We start from the raw sequence: 23,558 nt of genomic DNA, 5'->3' as shown, positions 1-23,558 counted from the left end.
CTCAATGATAACCTGGTCAAGGAAGAAATAAAGAAAGAAATTAAAAACTTTTTAGAATTTAATGAAAATGAAGATACAACATACTCAAACTTATGGGACACAATGAAAGCTGTGCTAAGAGGAAAACTCATAGCACTGAGTGCCTGCAGAAAGAAACAGGAGAGAGCATATGTCAGCAGCTTGACAGCACATCTAAAAGCTCTAGAACAAAAAGAAGCAAATACACCCAGGAGGAGTAGAAGGCAGGAAATAATCAAACTCAGAGCTGAAATCAAACAAGTAGAAACAAAAAGGACCATAGAAAGAATCAACAGAACCAAAAGTTGGTTCTTTGAGAAAATCAACAAGATAGATAAACCCTTAGCCAGACTAACGAGAGGACACAGAGAGTGCGTCCAAATTAACAAAATCAGAAATGAAAAGGGAGACATAACTACAGATTCAGAGGAAATTCAAAAAATCATCAGATCTTACTATAAAAACCTATATTCAACAAAATTTGAAAATCTTCAGGAAATGGACAATTTCCTAGACAGATACCAGGTATCGAAGTTAAATCAGGAACAGATAAACCAGTTAAACAACCCCATAACTCCTAAGGAAATAGAAGCAGTCATTAAAGGTCTCCCAACCAAAAAGAGCCCAGGTCCAGACGGGTTTAGTGCAGAATTCTATCAAACCTTCATAGAAGACCTCATACCAATATTATCCAAACTATTCCACAAAATTGAAACAGATGGAGCCCTACCGAATTCCTTCTACGAAGCCACAATTACTCTTATACCTAAACCACACAAAGACCCAACAAAGAAAGAGAACTTCAGACCAATTTCCCTTATGAATATCGACGCAAAAATACTCAATAAAATTCTGGCAAACCGAATTCAAAAGCACATCAAAACAATCATCCACCATGATCAAGTAGGCTTCATCCCAGGCATGCAGGGATGGTTTAATATACGGAAAACCATCAACGTGATCCATTATATAAACAAACTGAAAGAACAGAACCACATGATCATTTCATTAGATGCTGAGAAAGCATTTGACAAAATTCAATACCCCTTCATGATAAAAGTCCTGGAAAGAATAGGAATTCAAGGCCCATACCTAAACATAGTAAAAGCCATATACAGCAAACCAGTTGCTAACATTAAACTAAATGGAGAGAAACTTGAAGCAATCCCACTAAAATCAGGGACTAGACAAGGCTGCCCACTCTCTCCCTACTTATTCAAAATAGTTCTTGAAGTTCTAGCCAGAGCAATCAGACAACAAAAGGAGATCAAAGGGATACAGATCGGAAAAGAAGAGGTCAAAATATCACTATTTGCAGATGACATGATAGTATATTTAAGTGATCCCCAAAGTTCCACCAGAGAACTACTAAAGCTGATAAAAAACTTCAGCAAAGTGGCTGGGTATAAAATTAACTCAAATAAATCAGTTGCCTTCCTCTATACAAAAGAGAAACAAGCCGAGAAAGAAATTAGGGAAACAACACCCTCCATAATAGACCCAAATAATATAAAGTACCTCGGTGTGACTTTAACCAAGCAAGTAAAAGATCTGTACAATAAGAACTTCAAGACACTGAGGAAAGAAATTGAAGAAGACCTCAGAAGATGGAAAGATCTCCCATGCTCATGGATTGGCAGGATTAATATAGTAAAAATGGCCATTTTACCAAAAGCGATCTACAGATTCAATGCAATCCCCATCAAAATACCAATCCAATTCTTCAAAGAGTTAGACAGAACAATTTGCAAATTCATCTGGAATAACAAAAAACCCAGGATAGCTAAAGCTATCCTCAACAATAAAAGGACTTCAGGGGGAATCACTATCCCTGAACTCAAGCAGTATTACAGAGCAATAGTGATAAAAACTGCATGGTATTGGAACAGAGACAGACAGATAGACCAATGGAATAGAATTGAAGACCCAGAAATGAACCCACACACCTATGGTCACTTGATTTTTGACAAAGGAGCCAAAACCATCCAATGGAAAAAAGATAGCATTTTCAGCAAATGGTGCTGGTTCAACTGGAGGTCAACATGTAGAAGAATGCAGATCGATCCATGCTTATCACCCTGTACAAAGCTTAAGTCCAAGTGGATCAAGGACCTCCACATCAAACCAGACACACTCAAACTAATAGAAGAAAAACTAGGGAAGCATCTGGAACACATGGGCACTGGAAAAAATTTCCTGAACAAAACACCAATGGCTTATGCTCTAAGATGAAGAATCGACAAATGGTATCTCATAAAACTGCAAAGCTTCTGTAAGGCAAAGGACACTGTGGTTAGGACAAAATGGCAACCAACAGATTGGGAAAAGATCTTTACCAATCCTACAACAGATAGAGGCCTTATATCCAAAATATACAAAGAACTCAAGAAGTTAGACCGCAGGGAGACAAATAACCCTATTAAAAAATGGGGTTCAGAGCTAAACAAAGAATTCACAGCTGAGGAATGCCAAATGGCTGAGAAACACCTAAAGAAATGTTCAACATTTTTAGTCATAAGGGAAATGCAAATCAAAACAACCCTGAGATTTCACCTCACACCAGTGAGAATGGCTAAGATCAAAAACTCAGGTGACAGCAGATGCTGGCGAGGATGTGGAGAAAGAGGAACACTCCTCCATTGTTGGTGGGATTGCAGACTGGTACAACCATTCTGGAAATCAGTCTGGAGGTTCCTCAGAAAATTGGACATTGAACTGCCTGAGGATCCAGCTATACCTCTCTTGGGCATATACCCAAAAGATGCCCCAACATATACAAAAGACATGTGCTCCACTATGTTCATCACAGCCTTATTTATAATAGCCAGAAGCTGGAAAGAACCCAGATGCCCTTCAACAGAGGAATGGATACAGAAAATGTGGTACATCTACACAATGGAATATTACTCAGCTATCAAAAACAACGACTTTATGAAATTTGTAGGCAAATGGTTGGAACTGGAAAATATCATCCTGAGTGAGCTAACCCAATCACAGAAAGACATACATGGTATGCACTCATTGATAAGTGGCTATTAGCCCAAATGCTTGAATTACCCTAGATGCCTAGAACAAATGAAACTCAAGACGGATGATCAAAATGTGAATGCTTCACTCCTTCTTTAAAAGGGGAACAAGAATACCCTTGGCAGGGAATAGAGAGGCAAAGATTAAAACAGAGACTGAAGGAACACCCATTCAGAGCCTGCCCCACATGTGGCCCATACATATACAGCCACCCAATTAGACAAGATGGATGAAGCAAAGAAGTGCAGACCGACAGGAGCCGGATGTAGATCGCTCCTGAGAGACACAGCCAGAATACAGCAAATACAGAGGCGAATGCCAGCAGCAAACCAGTGAACTGAGAATAGGACCCCGGTTGAAGGAATCAGAGAAAGAACTGGAAGAGCTTGAAGGGGCTTGAGACCCCATATGTACAACAATGCCAAGCAACCAGAGTTTCCAGGGACTAAGCCACTACCTAAAGACTATACATGGACTGACCCTGGACTCTGACCTCATAGGTAGCAATGAATATCTTAGTAAGAGCATCAGTGGAAGGGGAAGCCCTGGGTCCTGCTAAGACTGAACCCCCAGTGAACTATACTGTTGGGGGGAGGGCGGCAATGGGGGAGGGTTGGGACGGGAATACCCATAATGAAGGGGAGGGGGAGGGGGGGAGGGGGTTTTTTGCCCGGAAACCGGGAAAGGGAATAACACTCGAAATGTATATAAGAAATACTCAAGTTAATAAAAAAAAAAGTGGAATCATGAAATTCGCAGGTAAATGGATGGAACTAGAAAAAAATCATTCTAGGTGAGGTACCTCAGATACAGAAATAAAACTATGCTATGTATTCAGTTATATGTCGATATTAGGTGTTTAGTCAATGATATTCAAGCTACAATCCCTAGACCCATTCAGAGGTAGGTACAGAATAGAAACATAGACAGAACTTTATCTCCCTAGGAAAAGAAAGTAGACTAGATATTTATGGATGGGTAAGAGTGGGACTGTGTTGAGGGAATCAAATGTAGAGGATGGTGACAGGGGAGGGAATATGCAAAGAGACAGCAACGGGTATTTGAGGAGTAGTATGAAAACCTAATACAGTAGATACTTCCTAAAATACATACATGCATACACACACACACACACACACATACACACACACACACACACACACACACACACACACACACACACACATATATATATATATATATATATATATATATATATATATATATATATATATATTAAGATACTCTAAATGAGTTGGCCAAATAATGGGGAAGGCAGAGAGCCCCAACAAGACATCCGTTATCACCAAATAAATTTTCCAGTTTATGCATTCGATTACATCCAATTGAGTTGTAGCCTACAGAGGCTCCATAGGAACTTACAAACAACCCAGGCTGTTGCCAAGTCTGAAGTTTGCTCTCCACAAACTGACCGCAAGGTCCAGTTGCTGAAGACAACACCTAAATGACTCATTGAACACAGACAAGTGAAGCTGGTGCCTACACAGAGTCTTCATCTTTGGAACACTCAGTTTATTTCCATCAAATATTTCCATTAAATCCTTTCCTTCCATGTTCCTGGAAAACCTCATAACAGGAGGAGGAAAGAGTATAAGAGCTAAAGGGGGATGGGAAACACCAAACAAACAGGGCTCTCTAAATCAACATGATCAATACCCATTTGAAATCACAGAGTCTGAGACATCAAGCAGAGGGCCTGTACAGTTCTGGACCAGATGGGGTCCTAGAGCTTAATGGAAAGGTAGACATAGGCTCAAACCCCAAGTCACAAGCTATCTCCAGTTGATAAGCGCTAGAAAATGAAATTTTAGTTTCCTTCTAGGGAGTCTCACTGGGGAAGAATTCTGTTAAGTTGGCTAAACGACCAGCAGTAAATGGCCAATAAAAAACAAAAAGCAAACAAACAAACAAACAAAACAAAATCATTGGCATCTTTGGAGGTTCTTTGTCTTATAATGTTATCTATGAACTTTTTACTTTAAAATTTTTTCTTTTTATTTATGTTATTTTTCTTTTCTTTTTATACCTTTCAGGTTCATTGAATTATGAATTCAAGTTTAGTGTTGTTATGGGATTCCTCCATGTGCAAAGACGTGGATCAGTTTCTTCATGCTTTTACTGGAGCCATTTTCTTTGTTTTGTTCATTTCCTTTAATTTGTCATATTATATTATATTTACTGCATTATTATCCATTAGAAGTCTATTGTTTTCTAATGGCAAACAAAAAGGAAGTGAGTGGATCAGGAAAGGAAATGGTATAGGTAAGAAATGTAAGGAATTATCATAGGAGAAACCATAATAAGGATATATTATGTGAGAAAAACTGTATTTTCAATAAATGAAAAACATAAATTAATTAAAAGATCTCCTTGTTACATCACTAAAAAAATGAAAACACAAGGGTGGGTGCAGAGGCTGGGATATAATCACAATTTACACCAACTAGAATATTCGAATTCAAGTGAATAAAATATGAATTAGATTGTTTTAGGTTTACATTTTATCATAATTTTAGGCTAAAAATAGGGTTCAGTTAGTGTATGTTTTATTTTTTACTGATATGTAAAAACCTAAAATTGTACATTTTAACAGGGTACTGTGTAATATTTAGAATGTTTAAAATACTTTACAATGCTTAAACCAAAACAAATATTTATTTCTTCGGATGATGATCATTTCTTTATGTTTTTTTTTATTTTTAATTATTTATTTCTTTTCTCTATGTAGTTCTGGCTATCCTGTAACTCATTATGTAAGGCATGCTGGTCTCAGACTCATCAAGATACATCTATCTCGAGACCTCACCGCCTGATCAGGTGGGCACTCCTGAGGCTGCAGAGCAGAGGAGACCACCAACACTGCCCACCCCTGCCCACATCCCTGGCCCAAGAGGCAACTGTATAAGGCCTCTAGGTTCCCGTAGGGGAGGGCCCAGGAGCGGCAGGACCCCTGCGCCTGAGACACCGCCGGAACCTGAAGGAAACAGACCGGATAAACAGTTCTCTGCACCCAAATCCCGTGGGAGGGAGAGCTAAACCTTCAGAGAGGCAGACACTCCTGGGAAACCAGAAGAGACTGCACTCTGTGCACATCCAGACGCCAGAGGAAAACACCAAACATCATCTGGAACCCTGGTGCACGGAGGCTCCCGGAAAGAGCAGCGCAGATCTTCCCGGTTGCTGCCGCCGCGGAGAGGACTTAGGCAGTACCCCACGAGCAAACCTGAGCCTTGGAACCACAGGTAGGACCAACTTTTCCCCTGAAAGAAACCTGCCTGGTGAACTCAAGACACAGGCCCACAGGAACAGCTGAAGACCTGTAGAGAGGAAAAACTACACGCCCGAAAGCAGAACACTCTGTCCCCATAACTGGCTGAAAGAAAACAGGAAAACAGGTCTACAGCACTCCTGACACACAGGCTTATAGGACAGTCTAGCCACGGTCAGAAATAGCAGAACAAAGTAACACTAGAGATAATCTGATGGCGAGAGGCAAGCGCAGGAACCCAAGCAACAGAAACCAAGACTACATGGCATCATCGGAGCCCAATTCTCCCACCAAAGCAAACACGGAATATCCAAACAAACCAGAAAAGCAAGATCTAGTTTCAAAATCATATTTGATCATGATGCTGGAGGACTTCAAGAAAGACATAAAGAACTCCCTTAGAGAACAAGTAGAAGCCTACAGAGAGGAATCGCAAAAATCCCTGAAAGAATTCCAGGAAAACACAATCAAACAGTTGAAGGAATTAAAAATGGAAATAGAAGCAATCAAGAAAGAACACATGGAAACAACCCTGGACATAGAAAATCAAAAGAAAAGACAAGGAGCTGTAGATACAAGCTTCACCAACAGAATACAAGAGATGGAAGAGAGAATCTCGGGAGCAGAAGATTCCATAGAAATCATTGACTCAACTGTCAAAGATAATGTAAAGCAGAAAAAGCTACTGGTCCAAAACATACAGGAAATCCAGGACTCAATGAGAAGATCAAACCTAAGGATAATAGGTATAGAAGAGAGTGAAGACTCCCAGCTCAAAGGACCAGTAAATATCTTCAACAAAATCATAGAAGAAAACTTCCCTAACCTAAAAAAACAGATACCCATAGGCATACAAGAAGCCTACAGAACTCCAAATAGATTGGACCAGAAAAGAAACACCTCCCGTCACATAATAGTCAGAACACCAAACGCACAAAATAAAGAAAGAATATTAAAAGCAGTAAGGGAAAAAGGTCAAGTAACATATAAAGGGAGACCTATCAGAATCACACCAGACTTTTCGCCAGAAACTATGAAGGCCAGAAGATCCTGGACAGATGTCATACAGACCCTAAGAGAACACAAATGCCAGCCCAGGTTACTGTATCCTGCAAAACTCTCAATTAACATAGATGGAGAAACCAAGATATTCCATGACAAAACCAAATTTACACAATATCTTTCTACAAATCCAGCACTACAAAGGATAATAAAGGGTAAAGCCCAACATAAGGAGGCAAGCTATACCCTAGAAGAAGCAAGAAACTAATCATCTTGGCAACAAAACAAAGGGAAGAAAAGCAAACAAACATAACCTCACATCCAAATATGAATATAACAGGAAGCAATTATCACTATTCCTTAATATCTCTCAATATCAATGGCCTCAACTCCCCAATAAAAAGACATAGATTAACAAACTGGATACGCAATGAGGACCCTGCATTCTGCTGCCTACAGGAAACACACCTCAGAGACAAAGACAGATACTACCTCAGAGTGAAAGGCTGGAAAACAACTTTCCAAGCAAATGGTCAGAAGAAGCAAGCTGGAGTAGCCATTCTAATATCAAATAAAATCAATTTTCAATTAAAAGTCATCAAAAAAGATAAGGAAGGACACTTCATATTCATCAAAGGAAAAATCCACCAAGATGAACTCTCAATCCTCATCTTCGGTTGGTTTATATACAAGTGTGCAATTTCTAGGCTTGAAAGTAAAATGATGCTATCGGTGCTGGATAGAGGAGCCTTATTTTTTATTATGGCAGCTTGCTATTTTTGTAACATGGTGATTTGGTTGAACACAATAAAGTACAGTAGTAACTGAAAAAAAAAAAAAAACTAGAGAGCCAGGCCAACGACTGGTGGTTGCTAGAGTTAGAAGGGAGTGAGAGATGGACAGGCAAAGCATTTTTAGGGATTTGAGGGTGTGGGGATCACAGTGGAAAAGTATTGGTGATGCTGTGATGGCAGATACACATAAACGTACGTTTGCCGGCTCGCAGACTGTATAGTAAGAGTAAACTGTGGCCTTTTAGTGAGAAGAGTGCTAATGCTGGGTCGTTGATTACAGTGAACACACCATTCTGGTGGAGGTGCTAATGAGGGAGGCAGCTTGTGTCCAGGAAGGGACTTATAGGAAATCTCTGCTCCTCCGGCTGAAGTAATTTGGGGGAGGAGTGCCTGGGCTTGATGGCAATGCCCCAGTTTCCTCAGTCACTGCAGTTACTTAGAGGCATGGAATTCAAGGCAGCCTAAGCAAGTACGGTGAGATCCTATGACAAAACCCAAACCAAAACAAAAATATTAGACCTGTAATCCTAGCATTTGGAAGGGTAAAGCAATGACGGCTTCACCTTTGAAGTCAGTGTAGACTTTGTAATAAGCACTGAGCTAACCGTTACATCGAACACAGTGACTTCCTGTTTCAAAAGACAAACAGAGCCTAGAGGATGCCTCGATAGAGGGGATAAAGGCAAACCTGAGGACCTGAATTCAATCGCTGGAACCCACATAAAGATACACAAAGAAAACCGACTTCACAGAATCATCCTTTGACCTCCATGTTCATACTGTGGTGCATACATGCTCACAGCTGCGCATCACACACACAGTAGTAATAAATTGTTTAAATTAAAAAAAAAAAGAAATTGTGCTTTGATAACACTGATATATTTTAATCATTAGTAAAATCCTACACCATGTGCTTTTTTACGTGATTCTCATTTAACATCTGTGTTCCCTGAAACACATTTATTGATGTATCAAACTAATGGTTTAAGGAATGTATCTGTCCAAGATGTGGCTTCATTTACTGGAGAAAGCTCCCTGTGCTCAAAAATGGAGGAACTGAGCAGTCCTCCACACGAAGGCCTAGGCAACATCAAAGACTTAGGTTCTCACTCATTCATCATTCATCACTTCATCTGTTGACAAATATTTACTTCTTAACCCATCTATGGGATAAGCAGAAGATGAATTTTTGATGGGAATTGAAAAAAAATATAATTCATGTTCAGATGAAAGAAAACAATCAGACAAACTTGCAAAGAAAGTGTTTACTCTGCTCTTTGTAACCGAGGTCAGCCCTGTCTGAAATAGGACCTGACTTTGTTCTCTGTGACATCATAGCTGATGACGTCACTGAACTGCAGGAATGCTTAAAACGGAGAAAGAGGTTCTATCCATGTTTAGCAGTGCTTGATTTTTTTTTACTGTTGTTGTTGCTGTTGTTGTTGCTGTATGTGGCCAGTGTTGAAGTCCTCATCCACAAATTAACATATAACCAAAAACCAAACCGAGAAAAAAGGTAGCGCTATTATACCAGCTATGCCATCAATTAAGTACACTTTATGGCCAATCAATGCTAATTGAGCAACTTGTATGCTTCTAGCTCAATAAAATGGAAAGAATGTATAAACTTGAAAAAAAAAAATAAGAGCTGACCCTGCCTCCTGTCAATGGCGGCATTGGGCGGCCTAGCCCGAGCTGTGCTGGAGAGCTCGCTCTGGTGGGGTAGGTGAGGGAAATCCAGTGGGCTCAGCTGTCACCCACACCCAGATCCTGGGCTTTGATTTGGCCCACCTCAAAGTCTGCATTATCTGTGAACCACGGAGGGTCAGTCCTGCCGATCCAAAACTGCAGGATCTCATGGCACAGGACAACAAAAGGATAACCAGCCCTTGTGAGGATTCAATATTGATGGTTTCATAGAAAGCAAAGACCTCGAACCAGACCAATGAGATATGTGGATAGAGGGGTTTGTCGTGGGACACACTACAGTTTCCAGGACAAGAGGTTTTCTAGGCTTCGTCTTCTTGTTGTGTGTTTTTGGGGGGACACTGCAAGAATGAGGGGATGGAGAGATGAGTGGGTCCCGAGTATATGATGTGAACCTCACACAAAGAATAAAAAGAAAAAAAAAAGACCCACAAAAAAAAAAAAAAAGATACATCTATCTCTCTCTCCCAAGTGCTGGGATTAAAAACTTGAGTCACTACATCCAGTTTGACTGCTTCTTAAAAAAATTTTGTAAAAACTATATTTACTATTATTATCGTATATATGCAGTTGTATCTGTAAGCATGGGCACATGTGTGTATTTATTCTTGTTATTGTTGTTGCTGTTGTTGTTGTTTGTAGAGTGTATGAAAAAGTCAAAGTAAAACTTAGTAGAGTTCATTGGGTTCCAGGTATTGAATTCAGATAACTAGGCTGCATGTCAAATATTTTTACATGCTGAGCTTTATCTTTCATCTCATGAAGAAAATTGTTAAGATTCTTTCTTCTAACTTTTTGAAATGCATACTGCATTATTATTTTATACTCAGTGTATAATAAACTAGTACAACTGAACTTCTTGTCCTTATCTAACAGCAATTCCTTATTCACTGATTAATCTTTCAGCATTCATTTCCAGCTCTCATTCTCCCAGGACTATTGTGACCACTATTCTATTCTCATATTCTGTTTCACCTACTTTATATATTTTAAATATTCCACATGTGATCATGCAGTGTTTATGTGCCTGGCTTCTTTAAGTTATTTATCTTAACATGGCAGTCTACAGGGTGATCTATTCAGATGAAAACAATGACAGGATTTTCTACCTACCCCCCACCCCTGTAATGTTGGCATAATAGAATTCTGTGATATATATATATATATATATATATATATATATATATATATATAATCTTTATCCACTCTTTATCCACTCACCAACTGATGGTTACTTAAATTATTTCTAATTATTATGCATTGTGTACAGTGCTTCAATGAACGTCAGAGTTATAGGTGTTTCTTCAACATATGAATTTATTTTCTTCAGATATAAACTCAGAAGTGAAATATATGTTAGTGGTATGTAGCCTTGCCTGGTCTGGAACATGCTATGTATACCAGGTTGGCCTCAAACTCACAGAAATCTTTCTGCTCCTACTTCCCAAATGCTAGTCTTTTTATCATTAGCCCTTTTTAGGTTAGCCATTCATAACAGGGTGAAGTAATAGCTCATTTGGGTTCTTTGTATTTCCTTAACATGTAGTAACCCAAATATATTTTCTCCATTGGCAGACTTTTTTTCCTGGGATGAGAAAATTTCATGCTAGTTTCTCCTGAATTATGGATTTTTTGATGATGAAGACAACTGAAAGAGCACTATGTTCAACTTATCTTAAAGACTTGAGAATTTTCTCTATAGTTCATCTGTGATCACTACTTTATGAGATATCTTGGAGTGACTAGGATGAATTTGACTGGTGACCTTTGACTTTCTTGTACCGGAATATTTGTATAGGGAAGTTTTATCTTATCATTTCTTTGAACATCCTTCTACCATTTTGGAATGTTCATTTTCTTCTTGAAACCAAGTAATATAAATGTTTGCTCTTTAAGTTATGTCTCAAACTTCACAAGTACCATCTTCATAGCTTTCCATTCATTTGGTCACCGCCTTTTTTTTTTTTCAAATAACCTTTTAGGAGAATTTGTTTTTATTGTCAACTTGACTGGATTAGAATCACTGAAGGGATGCATGCCATTGATCATATTTGAAAGAGCATTTCTAGAGAGGGTGGACTGGTGGGAACATCCATCCTCACAATAGGTAATATCCTCCAATAAAGAAATCTGAGGAGAAAGCTGAATTTCTTCCACTGCTGCTGCTATAATCCTCATGTCATAGAGGACACTAGCACTTCTGACTTTCCAATGTGGACTCAAAGCCAGTGATTTTTCTATTTACTTGCATGGCTTTCTACAGTGGACTGATATTCTTGGCATCCAGCTCTCTGAACTAGGCAGTCATCAGATATTTTGCCCCTCCAGCATGCAAATGACTAGTGTTGGACTATGCAATCTCTCATTTAAGGCAGTCTAGTATGTTCTCTTTGACCACATGGAGCCCATTGGTTCTGTTCTCCTAGAGACCCTTGACTAACACGCATATCTTGGCACTCACTTGTTCTTTTTTGTGCTTAATTTATCTTGTGTCTAATGATTTCTTTTGAATCACTATTCTATTGAATTTTACTCTGTGTCTCATTCAGCTTGATAATTTGTGTTGATTCTTAAATAATTTGATTAATTGCTAAATTTGTTTAAGTATTGAAATATTTTCAAGCTCACTGAAATTCCTTAATACACCTGTTTTAAGTTACTACCATGAAAAGTTTTCCATAGTGACTGTCACCTGGTAAGTCTCTAGCACTTTTTTTGAATAAGGACTGTGGTTTCCTGGTGTGGCAGATGATACTATATTTCGGATCTAAAGCCTAGACTTAATTCTCTCTCATTTTCCAAAATGGTAGATATCTTCTTTCTGGGTTGCTTGGAGTTCAAGGAGAACTGAGAGTAAAACTGCCACTTCCTGCTTTCTGCAGTGACTTAAAAAAATCATTATACTAAAAGCAGGCTCTGCCAGTGTTCACGTGATTCTGACAGTGTAGGTGAAGGTAGCCTGGTACATGAATAGCTAGTTATTTGTTCAGCTTACTGTGTCTGTGGGGAGAGATCCCTGCTGGATTTGTCTACCCCACCACTTTACTGCTCAGAATCTTGCTTGAAATTGTTGAACTAAATTGTAAGACCTTTTCAGTAAATATTCATGTTATTATATGTGTAGTTCTAGCATTTAGTAGCCTGATGGAAGCTAATAGCAACTGCACTAACATAGCATCATCCTGTCTAATAGCATCAACCTGTCTAAAAGAAAAAAAAAGCTGTATAGACATGTTATGTTTTAAAATGCAGTTAATCTTATCATAATATATATTATATAAAACTTACATAAATACATACATACATACATACATATGTGGGAGCTTGTTTCAAGACAGGGTCTTATTCTGTAGCTATACATTTGTAGAATCTATGATATAGAGTAAACTGACCTCAAACACACAGGCATCCACCTGCCTTTGCATTAAAAACACTGGGACTGAAGCATATGCTATCACACATGGCTCAAAAAAAATTTAAACAAAGTGATTTTAGGAATATTCAAGTAGCATTACCATTGTATATAGACTATTTGAAGTAATAATTTGTTAACCTAAAACTATATATCATGTCTACTCTCTATTTCTGATGAAAGAAGTAGTTTTTTAGATTAATATGGGTACATTTCTACATAAGAAATTTAAAAATAACTGTTAATCTTGTTTCTCAGCGACTTTTACCCAGAAAATTGATCATGTTTGATGAATTTATTTCTGACTTTGATCTGTTTCTCAGAATCATATTAATACTGTTTTTGAGTTGGAAATTGAATTCCTGCTAATTAATTAATTAATTGAATTAATGTGTGAATAATTATTATTTTCTTAGATATGTCTATGGTCAATTTGAACTTTTGGCAATCCATATATTCTGAGGTTTAATTGGTAATTATCTCTTTATTATTAATATTTTTTGAAGTTAATCTTTCAGAGTTAACGTAATAACTAGAATTCATTCACAACCTGTCCATTTTACTCTTTTCTTAACTTACAAATTCTTTCAAATTTTCAGCCTATTTTTGTAAGAAATTCAATAGGTAGCCAATGTAAAGTAGTGTTGTGTCTTTACCTGCTTCTTTTTTTGCTGCAGGGCAGGTTCTAATTGTTTATTTCTAGCTGGCCAGTAAATTATTACAGAGACTCACAGAGTTCTGTCTGCCTCCACACATAATTCTGGGATTAAAGGAGTGTACCGCCTACCACACCTGGTCTTGGCTGCTTATTGTTAATCAGATTTATACAAAGATTTTTTTTTTTTGGTTCTTTTTTTTCGGAGCTGGGGACCGAACCCAGGGCCTTGCGCTTCCTAGGTAAGCGCTCTACCACTGAGCTAAATCCCCAGCCCCCAGATTTTTTATATATAGTTCTTGAAGTAGTATCTTAATATTTTCATTAAATTTTCTACATTATAGTTTTCAAATATAGCTTAGTATTTGTAGTTAAAATATGTAAATATGCCCTCTATTTTTTTCAGTTCTTCATTAATGTAATTATTATAGAGAAAATGTCCTATGTGATTTCATATTATAAATATTAGTGTATTTTGTGGGTAATCATATAGTTTGTACTAAGATAATTTTATGGCTTTTGTTTTTGTATGTGTTTTTTTGAGTCATAGACCTGGCAAACAGTGCTGTATACCTTAGCTATAAACAACAGTTCTTGACCTATACTGTATCTAAATATTTTCTGAACAAATATATATATATATATATATATATATATATTTGTTATATATATATATATATATATTCTCCTTGGATGCAATTTATATAAGTAGGATTATTAATTATCTAAATTAAAAACTATAATTTTTATTTTAATTTATTTTTATTTATTCTTGATTTATTTATAAGATGGGAATTATTGAGAAGCTCACGTATAAATTTATCTACCTTCGATATTCTTAGAAAACATTTTATTTAATGGTTTTATATAATTGGTATAATCAATGAGAAATATCAATATATATTATAGTATTATATTTACACATAAATAGTTTTGGGGTCACATTATTTGGCAACATATATATTTCTAGTTGTATAGTAGACTTATTTTTAATTTAAATTCTACTTTGATTATGCCTGTTACTTTAATATTTTTCAATACCTATTCTTTTTATTTATTGGATAATATTTTATTTATATTTCAAATGTTATCCCCTTTCCTGGTTTCCTAACCATAAAACCCCTAACACTTCCTTCCTCCCCCTTCTTCTATGAGTATATCCCCCCACCCATCCACCCACCCCTTCCCTCCTCCCGGCCCTGACATTCCCCTACACTGGGGGCTCCAGCCTTGGCAGGACCCAGGGCTTCTCCTCACATTGGTGCTCAACAAGGCCATCCTCTGCTACATATGCTACTGAAACCTTAGGTCTGTCTATGTGTAATATTTGGCAGTGGTTTTGCTCCTGGGAGCTCTGGTTGGTTCTTATGGGGTTGCAAGACCCTTCAGCTCCTTCAGTCCTTTCTCAACAACTCCAACCAGACCCGATTCTCAGATCAATATTTTGTTGCTAGCATTCACCACTGTATTTCTCATGCTCTGGCACAGCCTCTCAGGAGACAGCTATATCAGGCCCCACTCAGCATGAACTTCTTAGCATCAGCACGACTGTCTGGGTTTGGTGGCTGTATGTATATGGGCTGGATCCTCAGTTGGGGCAGGTTCTGAATGGCCATTCCTTCAGTCTCTGCTCCAAACTTTGCCTCCATATCGCCTCTTATGAATTTTTTTGTTCTGCCTTATAAGAAGGGCTTATTGTTCTTGAGCTTCATGTGCTCTTTGGATTGTATCTTGGGTAACCTGAGATTTTGGCCTAATGTCCACTTATCAGTGAGTGTATACCACATGTGATTTTTTAGGATTCGGTTACCACACTCAGGATGATATTTTCTAGTTCCATCCATTTGCCTAAGAATTTCATGAACTCATTGTTAACAATGGTTCTTAAATGTCTTAACCACCCTTCTTGCCTACCACCCACTAGAGGTAGTGGGAAAGAGAGGCTATGGGAGAAGTGGACCTGTTTAGAAATGGTTCTCTGATGCAAATCCCAACTGCGTTGTCAGGAAACCAGTTGTTTAGTTCACAGGTCAGCAGCAGCAGCTCTATCCACTTGCAAACCCTTCACGGATATACCAGCAGTTCAGTTCAGTAGAGCTAGGATAACAGCAGCAGTGGAACTACCTAACACAAACAGCCAGGTCTCAGGGAAATCACAGGAGTAAGCAAGAGGCATTCAGACAAGCAGGGACACCAGGAGCAATTCTCAGCTGTGCCTCTCTTAATGAAGCAAGGATCAACAAAGACTCAACAACAAGCATTGCCCAGCTAGCTCTAGCAAAAACCCTCTCTTCCAGTTCATTAAGTCTTATTTATAAGATTCATCATGTGTCCTCCATAAGTGTTAACTCATCAGGTGTCTTGCCTCAGCACATGAGTTTGTCTCAGCAAATTCCATGTGAGTCACTGCCAATTGGCCAGAGTCTGCAGAAGTGGCAAACATCTTCACCACATCACCAGAAAATTTTTGGTGCGTTTCTCTTCATGGAGTCTAGGCAAATGGAGCTTAGCTGCATAGTGAGAAGCAGTCCAATACATGTGTGTTGTTAGAAAAGACTGCATCACGTGTCCTTCCTAATGCTTGCTTAAGCAGAACATCCTTTCATCTGTGTCTGACTCAGTGAAATGTTCTTCCTGAGTCTGCCATAGCCTTTCACCTGTGTCCTCTTCAGCAATATGTTCCTTCACACATATGCTTTAGCAAAAGTCCTTTCACTTGTGTCTGATTCAGGAAACCACTCCATTGTGTGTTTGCCCCAGCAAAACCACTTACAACACAATTGACTTTCCAAAAAAAAAAAGTGAAAAAATAAAACCTTAAATTTCTTATTCATCTGCCACTAATAATCTCATTATGCTGTTACTCATTTATTCCTAGAATGAATTCTTTCCTATTCATTTTGCCTTACGGTTGAATCTAATGAATTTTCCTCACTGTAAGAATGGCAGCAAGCTTCCAGGTTTTGATTTAGTTTAATGTTGACCGTCACAGTTTCTGTTTATGATCTGTATGATTACATTCTTTTTTGCCCTTATTTTTCACTTGCTATTTTTTTACCAAGATTTTTTCTTGTTATTATATTTTGGATTTTAAAAATTATAGCTTCTTGGATTTTGTAGACTCATTTTTTCTTCTTTGAAATTTCAAGTTTTTATTCTTACAGTATTGTTTGCTTCAAAGAAAATCTTATTTTATAGGCAAAGTTAACTTGGAATTGAAAATCATCCTGCCTCAGCATTTAGAGTGCTGTCACCACATCTAGCTATATTCTTTTATCTTATGGAATAAACATGGTATTATTGTAGTTACCTAAATTTTTGGATCTATCAATCATAATTTAGACACAATCTAGGCCAGAGAATAATTGTTCTGAAACATCTTGCTTTTATAATTTTAAAATTTTTGTAGGTTATTTCATTTATTTACATTCAAATGTTATCCCCCTTCCCAGTATTCCCTCCACAAACTGCCTATCCTACACCCCTCCCACCTGCTTCTATGAGGGTGCTTCCCCTGCAACCCATCCACTCCTGCCTCACTGCCCTAGCATTCCTCTACATTGGGGCATCAAGCCTTCACAGGACCAATGATGCCAGATAAGGCCATCCTCTTCTACATATGCAAGTGGAGCTATGGGTCCCTCCGTGTGTACTCATTGGTTGGTGGTTTAGTCCCTGGGAGCTCTGGGAGGTCTGGTTGGTTGATATTGTTGTTCTTTCTATGGGATTGTAAACCCCTTTAGCTCCTTCACTCCTTCCTCTAACTCCTCCATTGGGGTCCCCATGTTCCTTGCAGTTTGATGGTTGGCTGCAAGCATCTGCATCTGTATTGGTCAGGCTCCAGTAGAGCCTCTCAGGGGACAGCCATTTCAGGTTCTTGTCAGCAAGCGCTTCTTGGCATCAGTAATACTGTCTGATTTTGATGCCTGCATATAGGATGGGTCCCCAGGTGGGGCACTCTGGAGGGCTTTTTCTTCCATCTCTGCTCCACTCTTTGTGCCTGTATTTCTTTTAGAGAGTAGCAAGTCTGGGTTAAAATTTTTGAGATGGGTGAATGGCCCCATCCTTCAACTGGGGCCATGCCTAAACTCTGGATATGGTCTCTACAGGTTCTCTTGCTCCTTTGTTGGGCATTTCAGCTAATGTTATTCCTGTTGGGTCCTGGAATCTTCTTGCTTTCCTGGCAACTGAGACTTTCTGGAGGCTAACTTTAGTTCCCCATCCCCATTGCTACACACATCTGTTCAATTTTCTGACTCTCTGTACATCTCCCCCATGTCCACCCACACATAATCCTGTCCACTTTTTCCTCTCCCCCTCCTCTTTACAACCCAAGTCCTTACTTCCTTTTATCTCCCATGATTACTTCGTTTCCCCCTTATAAGTAGTTCTGAAGCATCCACACTTTGGTATTCCTTCTTCTTAAGCTTCATATGCTCTGTTGTATCATGGATATTCTAAGCTTTTTTCCCAAATATCCACTTAGCCTTGAGTATATACCATATGTGTTCTTTCCTTCCTGGGTTACTTCACTCAGGATGATATTTTTGAGTTCCATCCATTTGTGTGTGAAACACATGAAGTCATCGTTTTTAATAGCTGAGTAATACTCCATTTTGTAAAAGTACCACATTTTCTGTATCCTTTCCTCTGTTGGGGGACATCTAGGTTTTTCCAGTTTCTGTCTATTATAAATTAAGCAGCTATGAACATAGTGAAGCATGTGTCCCTGTTGTATGGTGGAGCATCTTTTGAGTATATGCTCAAGAGTGGTGTAGCTGAGGCTTCATGTATATCTATTTCCTATACTCTGTGGTACCTCTAGACTGATTTCCAGAGTGGTTTTACCAGATTGCAATACCACCAGCAATGGAGGGGTTTTCCTCCTCCACATCTTTGCCAGCATCTGCTGTCACCTTCGTTTTTAATCTTAACCATTCTTACTGGTGTGAAGGGAAATCTCAGGGTAGTTTTCATTTGCATTTCCCAGATGACTAGGGAACATTATCTTAGGAGCTTCTCAGCTACTTGTGAATCCACAGTTGATAACTCTTTGTTTAGCTCTGTATCCCATTTTTAATAGGGCTATTTGGTTCTCTCGAGTCTAACTTATTGAGTTCTTTGTCTATATTTGGTATTAGTCCTCTATTAGATGTAAGATTAGTAACGATCTTTTCCCAATCTGTAGGTTGCTGTTTTGTCCTGATGACAGTGTCTTTGTCTTGTAGAAGCTTTTCAATTTTATGAGATTTCATTTGTCTAGAGTTGATCTTAGTGCTTGGGCCATTGGTTTTGGTTTAAGGAATTTGAACAGTGTCGATATGTTCCAAGATCTTTCCCACTTTCTCTTCTATTAGATTCAGTGTATCTGGTTTTATATGGAGGTCCTTGATCCACTTGGACTTGTGCTTTGTACAAAGAGATAAAAGTGGATCAATTTGCTTACTTGTACATGTCCAGCACTACTCAATTAAGTACCATTTGTTGAATATGCTGTCTTTTTTTCCACTGAATGGTTTTGGCTACTTTGTCAAAGATCAGGTGACCATAAGTATGTGAGTTTCATTGTGGGTCTTCAATTCTGTTCCATCGATATACCTCCCTGTGTCTATACCAATACCATGCAGTTGTTATTGCTCCGCAGTAGAGCTTGAAGTCAGAGATGGCAATTTCCCCAGAAGTTCTGTTATTGTTAAGAATAGTTTTCACTAGCTTGGAATATCCATGATACAACTCAAAGTGCATATGAAGCTCAAGAAGAAGGAAGACCAAAGTGTGCATGCTTCAATACTATGTAGAAGGTAGAACAAATTAATCATGAGAGATAGAGGGAAGGATGGTCTTGGGGGGAAGAAAAGTGGGGAAGGGGAAAGAAGACAGGATTAGGTATGGGAGGAGACTGGACGGGAGATGTACAGAAGGTCAGAAAATTGAACAGAGGTGTGTAGTGATGGGGTATGGGGAACTAGGTGTGGCAACCAGAAAGTCTCAGATGTATCTCTTGTTTTAAAAATCAAAGGTGATTTTTTTCATATATTATGATACACATAAATCTCATTAAACTAGATTGTACACTTTGTAAAATACAATAGCATTATTCAATAGTTTTGTTTTAGAGTGAATTATCCATGATTTCAAGAACACTATTCTATTTTTTCAAAATGCTCTTCATAAAAACTTTATTCATTCATCTTTGCTTTTCTGAAAAGTTTTTACATATTTCAGTTTTTCTCTTTAACCAAGAATCCTTTTTGCATGTTTAATTTTCATATAATATACCTATTGTACTTGTTTCCTATTAATCCACATTATCATATTGGTTTCTAATTTATTCTTTTCATATTTTGTAAGAATTCTACATATATGTATATATATATATCAAAAGTCTGATTATGAGTTTCTATCTTGTTTGTTTTACATATTAAGTAACACTTTAGTTTATTAAAAGCATTCACAGTAATAATAATGGTAAATCAGATAAATTTGCAACATTTCCTTAATGTCTATTCTTGGTTGTCATATTGAATACATCTGGAATGAGCTACAACCCAGAAATGGATGGCAAACCTTTGGGAGAGTATTTTGGCTTGGTTTGAAATGGGTGAAACTACTTCTAGCCCAAACCTTTGAAGTAAGAACACATATGTTTGATCTGGATCTTGAGGCTGTAATAATACCTTTTTAATCTGGGCCACACCTTCTGCTGGGTGTTTATATAAGGACATGGAAAAAGGAAGCTTTTGCTAGTTGCCAGCATGCTCTAACCTTGCTAACATATTCATTACTTCACTGGCATGACAGCATATTTTTTTGAATATACATATACACATACACATATACACATATACATATAATGTGTGGGAGAGAAAAAGAGAGAGAGAGAGAGAAGAGAGAGAGAGAGAGAGAGAGAGAGAGAGAGAGAGAGAGAGAGATTTTCATTCTACAAGCTATGTTGCTTTAGAGAGCACTGACTAATGTAATATCTGATATGGAAATCCTAAGTAGATTATCTATAAATGATTATAGCGGTTGGTAAGAAGAGCATTATTGGTCAGCCTGTACCTTTCTTATGTGTATAAAAACTTTAAATGAATGCATAATTACAAGCATTTTAATGACATGGAGGAGGTTCAAATGTGAAGAAAAGGAAGGATGTTAATGATTCTGAATTAAAGGTAGAATTATATATTTGATAATGAGGTTGTTTAAAAATTTCAACATTACAATGAATGACAAAATGCAATTAACAAAGCCTTTAATGATCTCTCTATAAGAACAAAAGTGGATAATAGCACAATTCTTTCTGTTTTTGCTTCCTGATAATTATTTTTCTTTTGTGTTTAACATAAGCTTTATGATACATATTCTAAAAGTAATAATAATTTAGTTCCATTCTTTAAGACTTTTTACTTGATGGAAATTGTTATGGTTGCTATATTCATGTTTTCTTATGTTTCGTACATTCTTTTCTTTTCTTTTTTATTTATTCCTCTTATTTATTACATCCTGAGTGTAGTTTCCCCTCTCTTTTCTACTCTCAGTTCCTTTCTTTCACCACCCCTCTTCCCAGATTCGCTCCTTCTCCTTTTTCCTTCAGAAAAGGGCAGGCCTCCTATGGATATCAACCAAGGATGGCATAACAAGTTACTTGGCACATCCTCTCATATCAAGGCTGCATAAGACAACCTAGTATCAGGGAAAATGTCACAAAGGCAGGCAGAAGACTCAGAGACAGCTGCTGCTCCCACTGTTTGGAGATTCACAAGTACACCAAGATACACAACTATAGCATATATGCAGAGGATCTAGATCAGACCTGTATAGGCTCCCTAATTGTTGGTTTAGTCTCTGTGAGATCCTATGAGCCATCGTTAGCTGATTCTATGGGCTTTGTTCTAGTGGTGTCCATGACTCAACCCTCTGGCTCTTGTGATCTTTCCTCTGAATCTTTCACAAGATTTCCAAAACTTGCCTAACATTTGGCCAAGGGGCCCCGCATCTGCACCTATCAGTTGATGGATGAAGCCTTACTGATGACAACTATTCTAGAATATTGTCTACAAGTTTAGAAGAATACCATTAGGCATCACTTTATTGCCTTTTTGTTTGTTTGTTTTCGGTTCTCCTCCAAGTGTCTGGGCTATGTTGCCTCTGGTTCCTGGCTCTTCAGACAATGTCAGGCATAGGCTGCCTCTGGTGGCTCTCAATTTGGAATAACCATTGCTTGGTCCTCTCACAAGTTTTGTGCCACCTTTACCCAGCACATTCTGCAGGCAGGAAAACTATACGTGGACAATTAATTTGAAAGGATTTTCCCCCTTATCATCAAAAGACATGACTTTATTGCTCTTGCCCAAAGTCAAGTACTTATTAATGTTTATACTTACTGAAAAGTACATTTAATTGTGCCAGTTTTAGTATTTACTTCTTACCTCAATACCTAGATTATGGGCTTTTAAAATCAAATGCTTGGACTATTAAAATCCCTATAGTAAAGAGCATTTTATATTAACTTACCCTTTAAGGAAGTTCAACTTATATTTTGTTTGATTAAAAATATTAGCTCTTGGTAATCCATATTTTTAGAAATTTCTTTTCTATACCATAAGATGTATAAAACTAAACACACTGTATATTTTACTTTGGTTTTAATGTTCAATTTCAAGTATGGTTAAAAAATGCAAACCATAGGAGTTTACATTCATTATTACAAATATAAAAACCTGCACCCCAACTAAACAAAATAAATACTGATTTAAAAAATATTACTAACATGTAAGGTTTTATGTATCATGTCACAATATATCTGACTTTTTATTTAGTCCTTATAATGCATAACTATTACTGTAATCAACTTGAAAATAAGAGGGAGTAGTACACACATTAAGACACATATGTAAAGAAAGAGGGATTAAAGAATGGAGAACATTACATCAATATTATCTTCTACCTTAAAACACAGTCATATACTAACAAACACAGAATGAAGGTAAATTAAAATATATGACATTCAAATTTGTGAATTTAGAATCTGAAAAACAGGCTCAATATCATGCTGACGTTGCACAGATACCAAGTTAGGGTAAAGAAGATAAGCAAGATGAAAATAGAAAGGAAGCTGGTCTTGCATCTGCAAGTCTACATGCTAGTAGGCAGTGGTTAGCATTAATGCAGAGTCACTAATTAAATTTGCTATAGATCTCTACATCAATACAATTATGTTTTTACAGTTTTTCAATGTAGAAGAACAAAGCTCACTTTAAAGATATGGACAAATATAAAAGCAAGCTATAATCGCTTCTCGGCCTTTTGGCTAAGATCAAGTGTAAAAGCAAGCTATATATTATTTTAAACTGAGAAAATAATCAATTTGAGATAAAAATGATCTATCTCCAAATATATTATTCATATATGCACTAAAGTAAAGCTGCATGTGTGCAGCGCTCTCTCTCTCTCTCTCTCTCTCTCTCTCTCTCTCTCTCTCTCTCTCTGTTGAAATTAGATAGATATGTTTCTGAAGAACACTGTATTACTCTAAATGCACTCCTTTCTCACTGTGTCAGAGAATATAACTTCAATTTCCTCACTAACTCCCTGTTTCCTATGTTAGAAACTCATTTGATATTTATATGTATCATAAAGGAATTCAAGTTA

At 37.6% G+C, this 23,558-nt stretch overlaps 1 pseudogene; it reads left to right on the top strand.

The window, feature by feature from the left end:
* The first annotated feature begins 23,197 nt into the window (after positions 1-23,197).
* LOC147998236 (U2 spliceosomal RNA) lies at positions 23,198-23,350 on the top strand (annotated as a pseudogene).
* Positions 23,351-23,558: the final 208 nt, after the last annotated feature.

The sequence above is a fragment of the Rattus norvegicus genome, chromosome X, assembly GCF_021556685.1.
Source record: "Rattus norvegicus strain SHRSP/BbbUtx chromosome X, alternate assembly SHRSP_T2T, whole genome shotgun sequence".
NCBI lineage: Eukaryota > Metazoa > Chordata > Mammalia > Rodentia > Muridae > Rattus > Rattus norvegicus.
This window is presented reverse-complemented; position numbering and strand designations above follow the sequence as displayed.